Source organism: Podarcis vaucheri (assembly GCF_965113315.1).
Source record: "Podarcis vaucheri genome assembly, chromosome: 4".
Classification (NCBI taxonomy): domain Eukaryota; kingdom Metazoa; phylum Chordata; class Lepidosauria; order Squamata; family Lacertidae; genus Podarcis; species Podarcis vaucheri.
This window is the reverse complement of record NC_138762.1, coordinates 30,616,828-30,631,519: the sequence shown is the minus strand read 5'-3', so window position 1 is coordinate 30,631,519 and position 14,692 is coordinate 30,616,828. Positions and strand designations below refer to the sequence as shown.

Below are 14,692 nucleotides of genomic sequence, written 5' to 3'. Positions count from 1 at the left end.
AATGCTACCACACTCAAATTATTTATGCTGCTATAGACTAACACTGTTGCTTGTCTCAAATTATAGTTTATGTGGGATTTCTGGCTCCTGATTCAGAGGTTACAATAGCTCACCTCTATTATTTATTTACCTTTCTCATTTATAGTTTAATAACATACACAAGAACTTCCCTATAAATTAAGCTTTCACACACACTTATTATTTTATCCTAAATCAGAAGATTCTACGTTGGATAGTAAACTTGATGTTCCACCCTATCTTCTCTGTATTCTTTTACGAAATTGCCTGCCCAGAAATTTGAGTCTTGTAATTAATTACCCGGGTTCTAAAATTTAAGCTGACTTCTTGAGCCTATGGAAATGGAATGGTGCCAGACACCCTTAGGCATGTCCAAAATATTGTGCATCATGTAACAGTCTTGCAGCAACTTTCAAGAATCAGACAAGAGACGAATAAATTACTCAGTGAACAAGCTGTGTTCCAGGCTCCATTAGTTGTAATTACACCCCAAATATGCTCAGCACAATGCACACATGTCAGCTGGAAGTGACACACAATAGAGCAGCCAACTTATAAACTCCTTCACGCACAGAAAGGAGTCCATAAAGCAACTGACTTTATGCATTTGGATTCATGTGATAACACCTCCTCCTGCATAAACCACCAGATCACACAGATGGGGCAAATCCAAACATGAAAATGCTTCTTTTGTTTCGGCGTTGATATCTATTCAAGCAACAAACTGCGGAAAGCTGTGGACAAAGCACCGCACTCTTTGCTCTTTTTACACCCCAGACAGTGTAACTGTTGCATAAAATAATATATCATAACACACCTGCGGCTTGCAAGAGCTTTAAGCAACAACAAAAATAATTGCTGAAGTTGTAAACGGGCTACAAAAAGGGAGCAGATTGGAACACATGAAGCTTGTAAAAACAGTAACATTCGTACATATGCACATAAGCCTGCTGCTGATTTGACCTTTCCAGTTTTTTAAAATAAAAATCTCTCCTGCCCACAGATCTTCAGAGTCTACTGCAGTTCCATATAAGTTAAGGATGAAGATCGCAGGTCAGTAACATGTATGCCTGAATAAAATAGTAAGACTCAAACTGAGTTCTGCTCTATGGATGAGGCCACATTACAAGTGTTTCCACAGAGTCACTCTGGTCAAACTATGGAACTGCAATGTTTTAATCACAAGGCTGACATGTTCTGTTCTAAGCAGCTATTGCTGTTTTCTCCCTTATTGGCTAGTAATTCCTATATTCCTCCAGGGTCAACCTGGCAAACATAAACAAAATGGGAGGATACCTCTTATAATTTAGTTTCCTCTTTGCTTACATGATGCAGCCTAGTCATTAAACCACTCACTTCATAGTGTATTCCTAGCTATGCTCTGGCAACTAATAACATTACTATTGTTTATTTATAAAATGTATATACTGTTTAATATTTAAAAATCTCTTTTTTATTTAAAAAAAAATCTCTTTTTAAAAGCAGTTTATGTACAATATAATTGGAGGGGTCACTATAAATTCCAACAAATACAACTAATAAAAGCTAAATAAGAGCAGAATAAAACTATATTAAAGAAAGAGCTGAGAATTTCACAAAAAATTGGAAATAATCATAATAATTTTGCAGCAAATTTCAAGATACTTCCATTCTCTAATTCACTGGTATATTTTGTGGCATTAATATACCTTTGGCCTATGACTACACTCTTGTTTCTCTCACCGCACACATCCAACACATGGGTTTCCCAGATCACATTATTATGGCTTTTTGTTTCCTCACCATTTACATACTGAGCCTAATTCCACCAAGTCTGGACATGGTTCAGAGCTCTTAAAACCATGCACATATCACAATTCTATTATGGCTTCCATTTAAGGATTATTTGGTCCACCAGTTTGCCACCCCTAAGCAAGATCAACCAAGGCCCAAACACAGTAATTCCTGTGAAGTAGGAGGAATTTATTCTTCCCTCTTTCTCGGTTTTACAGTGATCTGTCACCAATAGTGAAGGTGTAGCCAACTGCAAGGTTTTTGCAAAGTGTGGGGAAAGCCTGCAAGACAAGCTCTTGCAAATCCATCCTTCTGGCATTGGCCATAGCTGATAGAAAGACCTCTCTGTCTGTTGCTCCCTGGCTGTGATCGCTCTAGGGCCAAGTGCACTCCTAGAATGCTCAGCCTGGCAGAACCACTTCTAAGCAGACCATCAAGTATTTACTGGAAGGATGTCAAAATCTTTGGAGGCTCCACTGTGGTTTGAGGCAATGATGGGCTTCCTAGGGAAAGGCAGCAGGAGGGTGGTAAACCAGGTAAGACATATAAGGCACTTTCTCTACAAAAAAACATAGGTAAAGGTAAAGGGACCCCTGACCATTAGGTCTAGTCGTGACCGACTCTGGGGTTGTGGCGCTCATCTTGCTTTATTGGCCGAGGGAGCCGGCATACAGCTTCCGGGTTATGTGGCCGGCATGACTAAGCCGCTTCTGCGAACCAGAGCAGCGCATGGAAACACCGTTTACCTTCTCGCTGGAGCGGTACCTATTTATCTACCTGCACTTTGACGTGTTTTCAAACTGCTAGGTTGGCAGGAGCTGGGACTGAGCAACGGGACCTCACCCCATCGCGGGGATTCGAACCACCGACTTTTGATCGACAAGTCCCATACCCTTCCATTATTGCTTGAAAAGCACTTTGACTCTCCAGGTATGCTCCAGCCTCACATAATTTAGTTTCAATAAGAATCATTTTCCTTTAACTCTTTTTATGCAAACACTTATGTGGTCATTTATAATAGCAGCTGAAGCTACGACAAATTGTTGCCCTGTGGGATGCTCCTGATCAGGGTTTCAGTCATCTCAACATGCCCGTTTCCAGTATACTTCATCCCACGTTCCTTGCCTAGGAGAGCATTTTACCACCTTTGCCTGATTTACCACCTGTGGCCATTCCTAGACAGAGACGGCTTAGCAACAACGATTCATACACTGGTAATCTCAAAATTGGATTATTGCAATGAGATCAATGTGGAGCTGGCCTCAGGTTTGCTTGAACACTGCAGTTAGCACAAAATGTCACAGCTAAGTGGGACACCACATCACATGCACATATTACCAATGCTTAAAGAATTGTACTGGCTGCCAAGCCAAGTTTAGGTAACGAAGTTTGAGATAAGGGTATCTGAAGGAATGGCTCTCTCTGTGTAGAACTACCTATCCTCTACAGTTATCAGAAGAAGTCTTCTGGGTCATGCCATGCCCTATGGAAATTCAGCTTATGACTACTCAGAGAGAGGCTGCCTTTGTAACAGCATCCATCTCAGGGAATGATTTCCACCTGGATTTCAAACAGGTACAACAGTATATATACTTCATTGGCTAGTAAAATATGCCTGTTCACTCTGGTATTGAGGACCTTGGATACATTTTTATTGTTCCTTAGATATGTCAGATGTAACATCTTATTCTCTAATGGTGTTTAATGTGTTTAGTGGATTGACTTAAGTTATTTTATTGTACACTGCCTTGGTAACTTGTGAACAAAAGATAACATATACACAGTTGTCATGCTTGTAACAAACAAATTGCCTTTCTGCCTCCTGCTCAACTATCAGTCAGCACATTCTGTGGACCATTTTTCAGTTTTTATTAGGTGCCCCCACCCTGCCCTAAAGATCTTTCAAACTTCTCTATAAAACCCTGGTATTTCCCTGACTACTGTGCAGGGATGCCCTTTTGAATCCGTGAAGATCCATAGTCAAGAGGAATGAATTCACTCTAAGATTATGGGATCTTGTCACAAAATATGCCCATTATTCAAAAAATCACTTCAAAATATGCAAAACAAGTTTGACAAACTTTTCTCATTTGAAAGCTTCTATGATGAACATTGACAAAATGATTACACCAGAAAATATAATCCTAACCTTTTTACTCATACAAGTCCCCTGAGTAAAATGCAGACATATAAAACTAGGAAAAAAATCAAAGACCTTGTTAAATTGAGGCATAGAACTTGGAATAAATGGAACCTGGATGAGACTACTGGAAGCTCCCAGACAGAATCACAGTATGAACATCCAAGAAAACAAAAATATAATTTTAAAAACATTGCACTAGTTATATCTGTGAATACAAGTGGTGATGGTGGGACTGGGGGTGGGACCAGTGGAAGCATAAATATAGCCTTCCAGGTTTCTTCCAGATAGTACAGATAGTCTCTATCCAAGGTCAGTTTAAGAATTCATGCTGGCAAAGTACCTTTACTGCTTATAGGTACTATCATGTTGATTTCCTGTTCTTGTAGCACAACAGGTACAAGAACTATTTGTGAATTTATTACTGTATTAGCTTAAAAAGGGGGGAAAGCAATAGTTATTGAAAATAACCCGGCTAATAATTTCCTTCTGACACTTGAGTTTAAAAGGTTAAATTACTATCTGAGGAAAGGTAATCTGGCTGCCTCTCACAGCAGCCTGCAAACTCGGCAATCTGCATAGAGAGGAGTATTTGTCATCATTAGCTGAACTGTGACAGCTGGTACCCAGGGTGTCCCAGATTCAAGAAGTGGCAAAGGCACTCTCTTCTTTTAACTTGCCATTAGGTGTAGCATGTTTCATAAGCAACAAGATATTTTGCAATACAGCATGAGACAACAGCCCTGAATACATCTGCATTTTATATGGCATAAAAACACCCTGATGCTGCATAAATAGTATTATTTGCCTTAAGGCTACTAGCTCCAAGCCGAACAACCAATACTTTCCCCAGGAAAAAACAAATGGCATGTATGAAGAACACTTTGGTCATGATTTTTCTTTAAACTATTAAATTCCAGTTTTTAAATGCAGTTTGAACCCAATAATGATCACATATTAGAGGACATGTAATAAGCTGTGAAGCAGGAAACTCAAATTTATTTTCATGATCCTACTAAATGATAATGCAGCAACTGAAAGCTTTTAAATAAAAGCTACAGATAACATCACATCAGTGGTGTTATTAGAAACTTAAAATGTGTTCTTAATGTGTACTTTGCAAACAATGAACTGACTTGCAGTCTTCTGTTCAAACTTGGAAATAAACTTCAAAACAGATCAAATTTAGCGTACATTTTTTCCAAATGGGTTTAAATGTGTTGGGGGGGGGAGAATGCCCAATAGATTCCAAAAAAGGCTTTCCCTAGGAAAATCTGGAGTCAGTTGACTAAAAATCTTTCAAAGACTTTTTCTTTTTTTAAAGAGGCATAAAAATAAAGGTTTGTGGGGCTTGAATTTTTTTTTTTGTGTGTGTGTGTGTGTGTGTGTATCTCAAACGCTTGACAAGATTTTATTATGCACAGGCTTCTACAGTTTCTTCCCCTAGGTTAATAAACATAATTCATACTACACTTTGCATTATTATGTAAACTACTTTTCACAAATAAACTAATTTTTCTGTTAATGTAAAATCTATGCAAATACATGCAGTCATTTATCAGGAAAGCTGACAAGCATTCCATATTGGAAAAGGAAAATGAAACTGCCTAAAGAATAGAGGCAATTAATTATTTCTGTATTTTCTCTCCGTCTGACTTAAGGCACAAAAGTTATCCATCCAGTTAAAACAGCAAATGAAATAAAGAGTTTCTTTTTTATTATTTAAACACATATGGCTTTTGCCTGCAATACTGATCACCGCAAGGTCTGCAGATGCCCATGGCTAAATTGTACACTGGCAGATGGACACAGGGGAAAACTGTGCTAATGCGGCATGGTGAGCAAAACAAATGAAGAACTGAATTTGGTGGTGGGAGGGAGTCTTTTCCCCCATTGAGATATGTCATTTGCTTATAAAGTGCAAATTAGGTCAATAATAAATTTTGTACAATAAATATTCTACTGCTTATTCCATCAGGAGAAATTTAAGAAATCTTGTGCAACAAAAATTCAAAAGGCAGAGACAGAGATACCAGCGGCAGTGGAGATGGAAGTGTGTTGGCAAAGTAAATTTCCTACACAGTTTTATTCTGACTGCTAAATGCTAATAGCACAAATAATGAACATGTTTAATGAGTACAATGAGGCAACTGTGTCCTACGCGTGTGCTGTTATTTTACCTTGGTAAGAGGCAATCTCTCAAGGTGCAGATGAAAATTGCAAACATTAAGGCACAACCTAGCAAATGTGATATTACTTACATATACTTCCTACTGCCAATGAGAAGTCTTTATTTATTAACTGTTTCGTTTTACAGGGTTATTAAAAAAACATGTAGGGTCTAAGTTAGCCTTTGATATACTTGAGAAATGATTTATAGGAGGGAGAGAGAGAATGTGAGTATGGCAGAATATTTACTGGAAATTGTTCAGTATTATTTTTCTAGCAATAACTTTTCTTCTAATAGGCCTGTAAACATGCACAAAGTTGACTTGAAATTACTCTTTCAATTATAACCGAACGTCTAAAATAAATCACATATCCAGTTTACTGTTTTGTGGTGTGCTGAATTTTTAAATGAATTTCTAGAGCACATTACACAAGCAAAATTGCTTCAAAATAATTTAGTGACACCATGCAATATTCTTAAAATACCAGAGTATTTCTGCTCTAACTTTATAAACTACATCTGGAAAAGAAATATACAACCATTCCAACCAACGGCAAAAAGCATTACTCAGAACATTATGATTCTGTTAAAAAAACGTTTGCCATTGGTTGAAAGGGGTATTCATTTCTTTATAGAGGTGACCATGAATAAGCTGTTTCCAGAGTTAAATTGGAAGCACTATCATACATTTTACAGGGAAGAACAAACAAAGGGGATGAAAAATGGTTAAGAAATGAGCAAAGATATCCATTCGGAAGAAGGACTTTTTAATGGAATCTATCACTTGATTGTATCGCATTGTCTGAATCAGATTTCACTTTTATAGCTACAGAGTTTGTAACACTGTTCAAACACATTCATGTTACTCATAAAAATGTAAATGGCTTGTTTTATATTTCAAACATCAAACCCTTTTGAAAATTGCATTCCTCTCTTCAATGTACTGAATGCAACCATAAGCCCCATGTACACAGTGCTTTCTAACTGGGGATGTGGAAAAGTGCCCTCTGAAAATTTGATGGTTTTATCAGAACACGTATGGCTTCCCTTGAGATCCATCTGATGTTCTGCCATAGAAATGACTCCTAAACTCACTTCAAATTTTGCTTTAGGACTCCTTTTCTTTTCAATGGAAGGAAGATTATCTACACTCACACAAGCTTTTCGTCTTGCATGTGCTGAGAATTTCTCTCTTGTTGAAAACAAGAGATTGCTACTAGGCAGACTGGAAATGTATTCAAGAGGAGTGTATCGATATAATACTTAAAATGAAGTTTGATTCCTGAATTTGAAACATATTTATCTTGTTTCTTGTTTTAATATGCAGTATGAATTTACTTCCAGATGAGATACAGCATCAAAGATTCCTGTCTTTGTAGAGCTGGTTCTCCTTTTTCTACTCCCTCTTTGTTCACAAATAAATCTTCTGTGTATGTAAACAATAATACAACTCTCCAAACGTTACAGCGTATGTGGACAATAAAACAATTTCCCAAACAATATAGGATGAAATCTCCATTTTGTACTTTTTCAAACACCAATGGGAGATTATGCATGGATGGCAGGTTATTGTCTCATTCCCCCCTTCCTTTCAGAGAAATATCAATACTCTAAATCCTGTTTAAATTTTGTTACATGTTCCTGTGCCTCACAATACAACTGAGAAGGTTGTAACTCTAAAGAATGTGGTCCAAAACTGAGTAATTCCATGCAAAGAGGAGAGGAGTTGTGAGCTGGAGAAAGACACTCCCTGTCATCAAGGCTATTTGGGCCCCAAATGATAGCATTAACTCAGGAAGCACCTTCAGACTATAAACTTACTCTATTCAGGATGAGTACAGTTCCATTGAAGACAGGTCACCTATTCAATTAGTCGACTTTAGAACTACCTACAATCTATGCCCAAATCTTGTCAAGAGTCTTTCTTAACCCTTATCCAGCTCATTATGTCCTCAACCACCAGTCCAGCACGTGAACAGTCTCTCCTGATTCAGATGGAACGGAGGCACAGAGTGGTGTTATCCACACACTGATGATAACACACTACAAATTCCCAGATAACCTTCATCAGGGACTGAATGGAATCTTCTGGGGCCCACAACCTAACTGTCAGAGAGCCAAGCAGAAATCACCCAATACTACTTTGTGGTATTGATCCTGCATTTAGGAACAAAACCACTGTAACAGAGTGGCCTCAAATGTCAATCCCTAGCACTGATACAGAAGACTGCCACAGCCAATGGCATCAAAATCTGCTGTGAGAGCAATACAAGTAATCTATGCGGGTGGCCAAGGCTCTGTCAATGCCAAAACATGGCCTGAAACCATATGGAAATAAGCCTCAAAACAATTTCCTCCGGGGACACCTGAAGTGGACTGGAAATGACCTATCCAAAAAAGAGGGCCTTTCTGACCAGGTGGTATAACAACAACAACAACAATAATAATAATTTATTTGTACCCCGCCCATCTGGCTGGGTTTCCCCAGCCACTCTGGGCAGCTTTCACAAAGACAAAAAATACACTAAGTTGTATTAGTTGTATTCGTTGTCTAAGTACAGTGATATCCTCTTAAAGATACACACACATGTACAAATATTCCTCAGTCACATTCCCTTCAGTTGCATTTTTATATAAAACCTAAAAAAGGTAAAATTTTAGCATTTTTCAAGTGGTTTCTTCAGCATTTTCAGCATCTCAGCTTTATACTTTTAAAACTAGAGGATAAACAAGCACTATATCAATCGGGGGGCTTTGGCAAAAGCCTATTTGACAACCCAAGAACATCACGTCTACTGGATGTTTTCTGTGTAAATGAGCAGCTACTCTTACCCCTAAAAGAAAAAGAAAAGAATCCCTTTTAAGGTTATGTGTCCGCACCAAATTGTTTATTTCTGGGACAAGGAGGGTCTCTCACATATGTCTCTCTTTGCCCTGATAAAGTCCTGTGCTATTAGTTTTCATGGCACAGCATAAAGAAACTGCATGTCTTTCTTACTAACAGATGATGCATGGAGATGCATGTGAAGATGGACTTCACCCCTGTGTCTATAGAGAAGAACAGTGGGGGAGAACTGCATTAAGTAGAAAAGCTGGAAAAACCTTTCGCTGCTGCTGGTGTGTGTGCGTGGTTGCGTGTACATGTACTCCAGCCTGCTGTTTGACAGGCATCCTGAGACAACATACAGATAAAATGAGTGCTTCCTTTAAAAAGTACCCACTAACCCCCTCCCTCCAAAATCAATCCTAATTAAGGCTAGTACAGTGATGAGGTACAGACTGCACAAGCTGTTTTCAGTACATCTCTCAAGAAAAGCAGCTGGTGTAGAAGAACTTAAAACGTTAGTGAGACAAACCTCCCTTTGTAACAAGCCACATTGACCGTTCCTCAACAAGGTTGGTTATATGTACTATTCTAGCTTTCATAATGCATTCTGTGCTTGCCTGGAACAGGGGTTAGGCGGATATGTCAGTAGTTTTCTTGTTTTTAAAATAAAATAAAATAAAATAAAAATATTATATTGACCACTTTCAAGTCTTTTAACAAGAAGCCAAATTTGCATGCACATGTAAGTTCAGGTATTTCGCATCCAAGTTTTTTCGAGAATGTTTGGGTAAATGTTATTCAGCTTTTAATTTTGTTAGTTAGCTTTAAGTGCAATCCTTGGCAACCTCAATTTGACGTGATTCTTCTGATGTACTACTAGAATAAAAGATGCAGCAAGGGGTTTCCCTTTGACATCTTCCGTAATAAATTTTTAAGATTTATCTACACTTAAATATTTGGAGAGAAAGAAAAAGGCACAAAGAAGAACTATAAGGAAGATCATGAAATAAGCTGCATGTGATTGAAAATGAAAAGTGAAAGTGGGCGGTGAGGCCTGTGAAAATGTATCCCACAATAAACCTGTTAGTCTTCAAGGTGCCTGGGGACACTCTGTTGTTTTGCTGCAATAGGGCAACACAGCTACTGCTGGAAGTTACAGACCACAGAGACACTGAGAGTGAGTTTTACCAGCACAAAGCAAGCAGCAGAAAGCAGCAAAGAAAGAACTGCAAATGGAGACAGGATGCATGGCTGTCCACCAGTTATATAGCAATGACATTTAGGAATGGATACCATATTTTATAGACCGTTGAAGAGCACGGCTCAAAAAGGAAGAAGCAGCAAATCCTAGGTGCTAGCTTCAGCTTTTTGCAAGCCAACAGCAGTTATTTACCTTCTACCCTAAGCCAATATTTCAGATTTTTATTTTATGATGCCCAGGTAAGCAGTTGCCTCCAGTCCTCTTGACACACTGAAGTACAATGTGGACAGTTGCTTCATCCAGTCAGTAAAAGAAGAAAGGCAGGAAAATGACATTCCATCAGGACTGACCCTACCACTAGGCAGAAAAGTGTGGCTGCCATGGAGGGGGTTGGGGACAGATGTAGCAAAGTGTTGGCTGACAGAGCTTTGCCTGTCGTGCAACTCCCAAGCAGATTTTCCTCAAATTTCATGTTGTTTTGATTTTATTAGTTGTTGGTCTTAATACTGCATTGCTTTTATGTTCACCGCCTGATAGACTTTTGAATAAAGGTGTGGTTCAGACATTTTCTGAACTGCCCTGGGATGCAGTGGAGGACACTGGCAGATGGACAATGTTGAGGTTCAGATTCAGTTGCCAGTGCAGCTCCAAATTGTGGAGCAGAGGTTGGGGGAGCACCATCTTGTGCTTTGTCTCAGGCAGCTCAGTGACTTGGACCACCCTGAATTCCACATTTTTAATCACAGCTTGATCTGCTTTAAAGTGTAGTTTGGGGGGAAACTTGCATGAGAGTGTTGACTTTTTGGATAATCTGTCATGGCTTCATCCGGAATTAGAATATTTAAAGAATGTGTTCCAGAGGAGATGCATTTCATATCACTCATCAAAATAATTTCTCCAGCAGTCATTAATGGGGACATTTGGAGACATTCCCCACACGGGCAGAGGAAGCATTACTGAAAGCACTGCTGCCCTGTATATTTTAAAACAGTCATTAAGGTTGCTATTGTATACTCACTTATCTGGGAGTATGTCTCACGGAACTCGTGAGGATTACTTCTGAGTAAACACATGTAAAATTATATCACAGTTAGAGAGTTATAACCATTGAAGCTCAGCAAGACTCATTTCCAAGTAATGATATACAAGATCATTTCTTCTGGAGAATCATAGGACAGTGGAAATTCTGCTTTAAGTCCCCCCCCCCCCAAAGAGTAGATAGTCCAATACTGAGACTTTGCATATGAGAGAGAGAGAGAGAGAGAGAGAGAGAGAGAGCTTTACTATGGGGCTGCAGTTTATATTGTTGCTGTTGGCATCCATCTGTCTCGAGAGTCAATGGAGTGAAGTCAAACCGCTGTGTTAGCAGCACCAAAGCGACCTTCCTGGAGAGCAAACCTGGGCAGTGTGCACGGAGGTCCTGGGCTGCCCAGACAACAAAACACCCCTCTAGGCCTTGCTGATGTGGTCCAAAGGAAAGCAGAGCAATACCTTTTGCACTAGCTTAGCTGCAGGAGTTGCTGGCACACAAAGCACCATCTAACAGTCTTAGGTAAAGTACCCCACTCTAGATTTGTGTAGGGTTTACTCCTTAGCCCTTTCTTCTCCTGAATATATACCCCAAAGCAGTACAGGTTTAGAACTAGAGTTTTCCTTCCCTTAGATGGGCTATCTTCCAAGGTGGACAAGCCCTATCTGGACCTCACTTCCCTCAACAGAATGTGCATAAACTGCCTTATTGGACCCACTATTGGTCTCATCTGTTCAATCTGCTGGAGCCCGTCTTCACATACAGGGAAAGTCCCTAGCTCACCGAGGGTTTGAGACCCCTCGGCTACCCTCAACCAGCCAGTTGGAAGTCACTCCTGGGGTTTGGCTGCTGTCACATGCTGAGAGCTTCTAGAAGCCATAGGTGAGAGCTGAGTGCAGCATGGTGACCAAAGATGGACAAACTATGCTAGAAGGATCACCAAGGGTACTACCCCTCCCCTAACACCTCACAAACCCCAGTTAAGACTGGTGCTTGCTATTTATTTTAACTGGAGTTTTTTGTTCAGCTCTGCCATTGTTGGTTTCTATATTGTGTTGCTTTAATATTATTCTAAGCTACTTCAAGTGGTCTATAACTCAAAAGGTGTGACACAAGTGATTTTAAAAATACATTTGTTAGGCTACCGTTAGGCTTCAAATCTGAAAAATTGATTTGCAAAATAGTTTCCAAATTTCAACTAAAGAATTATTAGATCATGGTATATAGAAGTCACTAAAATAAAGCTGCTGTGTTACTATTGTTATTGGCCTTTTTTGGCATAAGAGTGTGCTACTATTCATTCCTGCTAACTCTATGGTGCCAGCATGCAGTATGGTCCATACACAGCTGTGTTGCCATGACATTTCCCTTTACTAATGCCAGTTCAACCAAAACCTCTCCATCTACAAACGTATCAAATACCATAATGTCCATAAGTCATACAATGGCCTGTGCTGTTGCAACTACTGAGAAAAGATGCAACAATGCCCAATTTGAAAAAACTAGTGCCACAGGCTAACAATGGCTGAGCATATATGGTTGATACATCTCCATCAGTTGCAGCAGTAACAAGGATTTTCTACCAGCCTCTGGACCTTGGCTTAATTGAATCCAGATATTTCTTTGGTTTCTCAGGATAAGTGGCTTCTTGTTAATGGCTATAAGGAGTAGCAGTATAGTATGGAGGTGACTAGTGGTGGAATGCTTTTGAATTTGCCTTGAACTATCCACTAAATTCGTGACACTTCTAAAAATCAGGTGTACAGCAATTTGTTGCCTTGCAGATTCTCAGTACCTAGGAATTTCACAGCTTAAATCAATGTATTTTTTAAAGTTCAAAATCACAGCATAAAAGTTTGAAAATACTGTGTTGCAAAATCCGGTTCTAACTCCAGAAACACAGATGCTGTGTGACTCTAGGCACTACTTCCAGAAACACTGGTTTCAGCCCAGTGTAATGCATTCCTAACAGTGGCCTATTAAAACTCATGCTCAGCTTCATACCTACAATGATTCATTTACAACTTCTGCCTCTGAATACTTGTGGCAGATTCCATGTGACTAAAAGAAAAGCTATGTCTTTTTCTCACACTGGTTTCTACCTAGTATCATGCATAATAGTGGCCTTAGATGTGAAAAATAGATCTCAAAACAGCCCTTACTTGGGAGGCGAATTAAACTAAAATCAGTAGGACGCTTCCGAGTAAATGTGCTTAAAGTGAGGTAAAAATTCATTTAAGAACGAGTACTTCACAATAATTAAGGCAGCTTGTGTGCATCATGCTAACCATCCGAATAACATCTGGTAGTATATGAATGTGTTTTAATCTTTTGTGCATTTTTACTTATGTCTGCTTCTAGAAATTCAGTTCCCTCTTACAAACGATGCCTTTCTGGTCATCCTGTTCACTCTGTTAAACAATACATTTTGGAAATCTTGTTTATAGGAAAGATTACTTTAAGCTTTCAAAGCTGTTTATCCAACACATGCTGCTTCATTTTCAAGGTCAGTATTGAATATTTTAGTCACTTAATCACATACAACATGAAACAGTAATGAAAGTTCTGTTGGATGACCCACTGCAGATGCAGTAGATTAAAGGGAGCTAATCCCCCCTGATTCCATGGACCATTCTGGGTTCAGGAAAAAAGAGCATTCCCAAAGTAGGATTCTTAAAACGTCACTGTTGGACTGCTTTAACTGAAATCTGGCATGCTGAGAATGTCTGCTTTTGATGCAGTTGATAAATAAATAAACCATATTATCCTGCCTGCTATTTACTTGCCAACACTATACAACCTGTTGTTGCAAAGAGGAAAGTGTGTTTGTCTTAAACATTCTTCTAACAACACTGAATGGTTTATTTAAAAGATAACAGAGAGATCTTAGTGGTTGTTCTCAAGTGTCCAGAAGAACAGAATGTAGTATAAATACTATTTTAGAAATTTACAGAGATACTTTGGCTTATTTTTGGCACAGCGCCATAACTAATCTGTGAGAAACATTATTTGGATATTACCCACTATGCTTGAGCTCTGTGAGTGACATAAGACTCTGTGTGATACACAGTACTCACATGCGATTTTTGCTTGTACTGTTTTAATTCTTGCTTCCCAAGAATCATAGCACTAAATTATGCATCTGGGGAAAGCAGTTAGGATAGTGCTTTGGCAGAGGAGGGGGAATGAAAAAACTGCATTTCAAAGAGACAGGAGAAGAGGCTTGAGCAGCCCATGGCAGCTATCAAAACACAGATTATAAAATTCCCTCCTCAGACATGCTGTGATGGATTATCTGGGACATGGGAAACAGGAAAACAGACAACAACCATCCCTAAACATCATTACAATACTGGGTTTGGGGTCCAGTGAGTGGGGGCACTTCTCAGTCAGAATGCAAAGGAGGCAGGCAGAGAATTGGAAAACTGTATCAACTTAACCGCAAACAGAGTCACTGTGGAAATAACCCTGTTCACCTTTTTTTTCCAAAAGCCGAATGACACTGCTGAAATATTTGTAATAGATTTGCAATG

General features: G+C 39.1%; 1 protein-coding gene across 3 annotated transcripts in view; it reads right to left on the bottom strand.

Annotated features, from left to right (window-relative positions):
- Window positions 1-14,692, bottom strand: part of NBEA (neurobeachin) — a 353,050-nt gene that overhangs the window by 124,814 nt on the left and 213,544 nt on the right. The window lies entirely within an intron of this gene.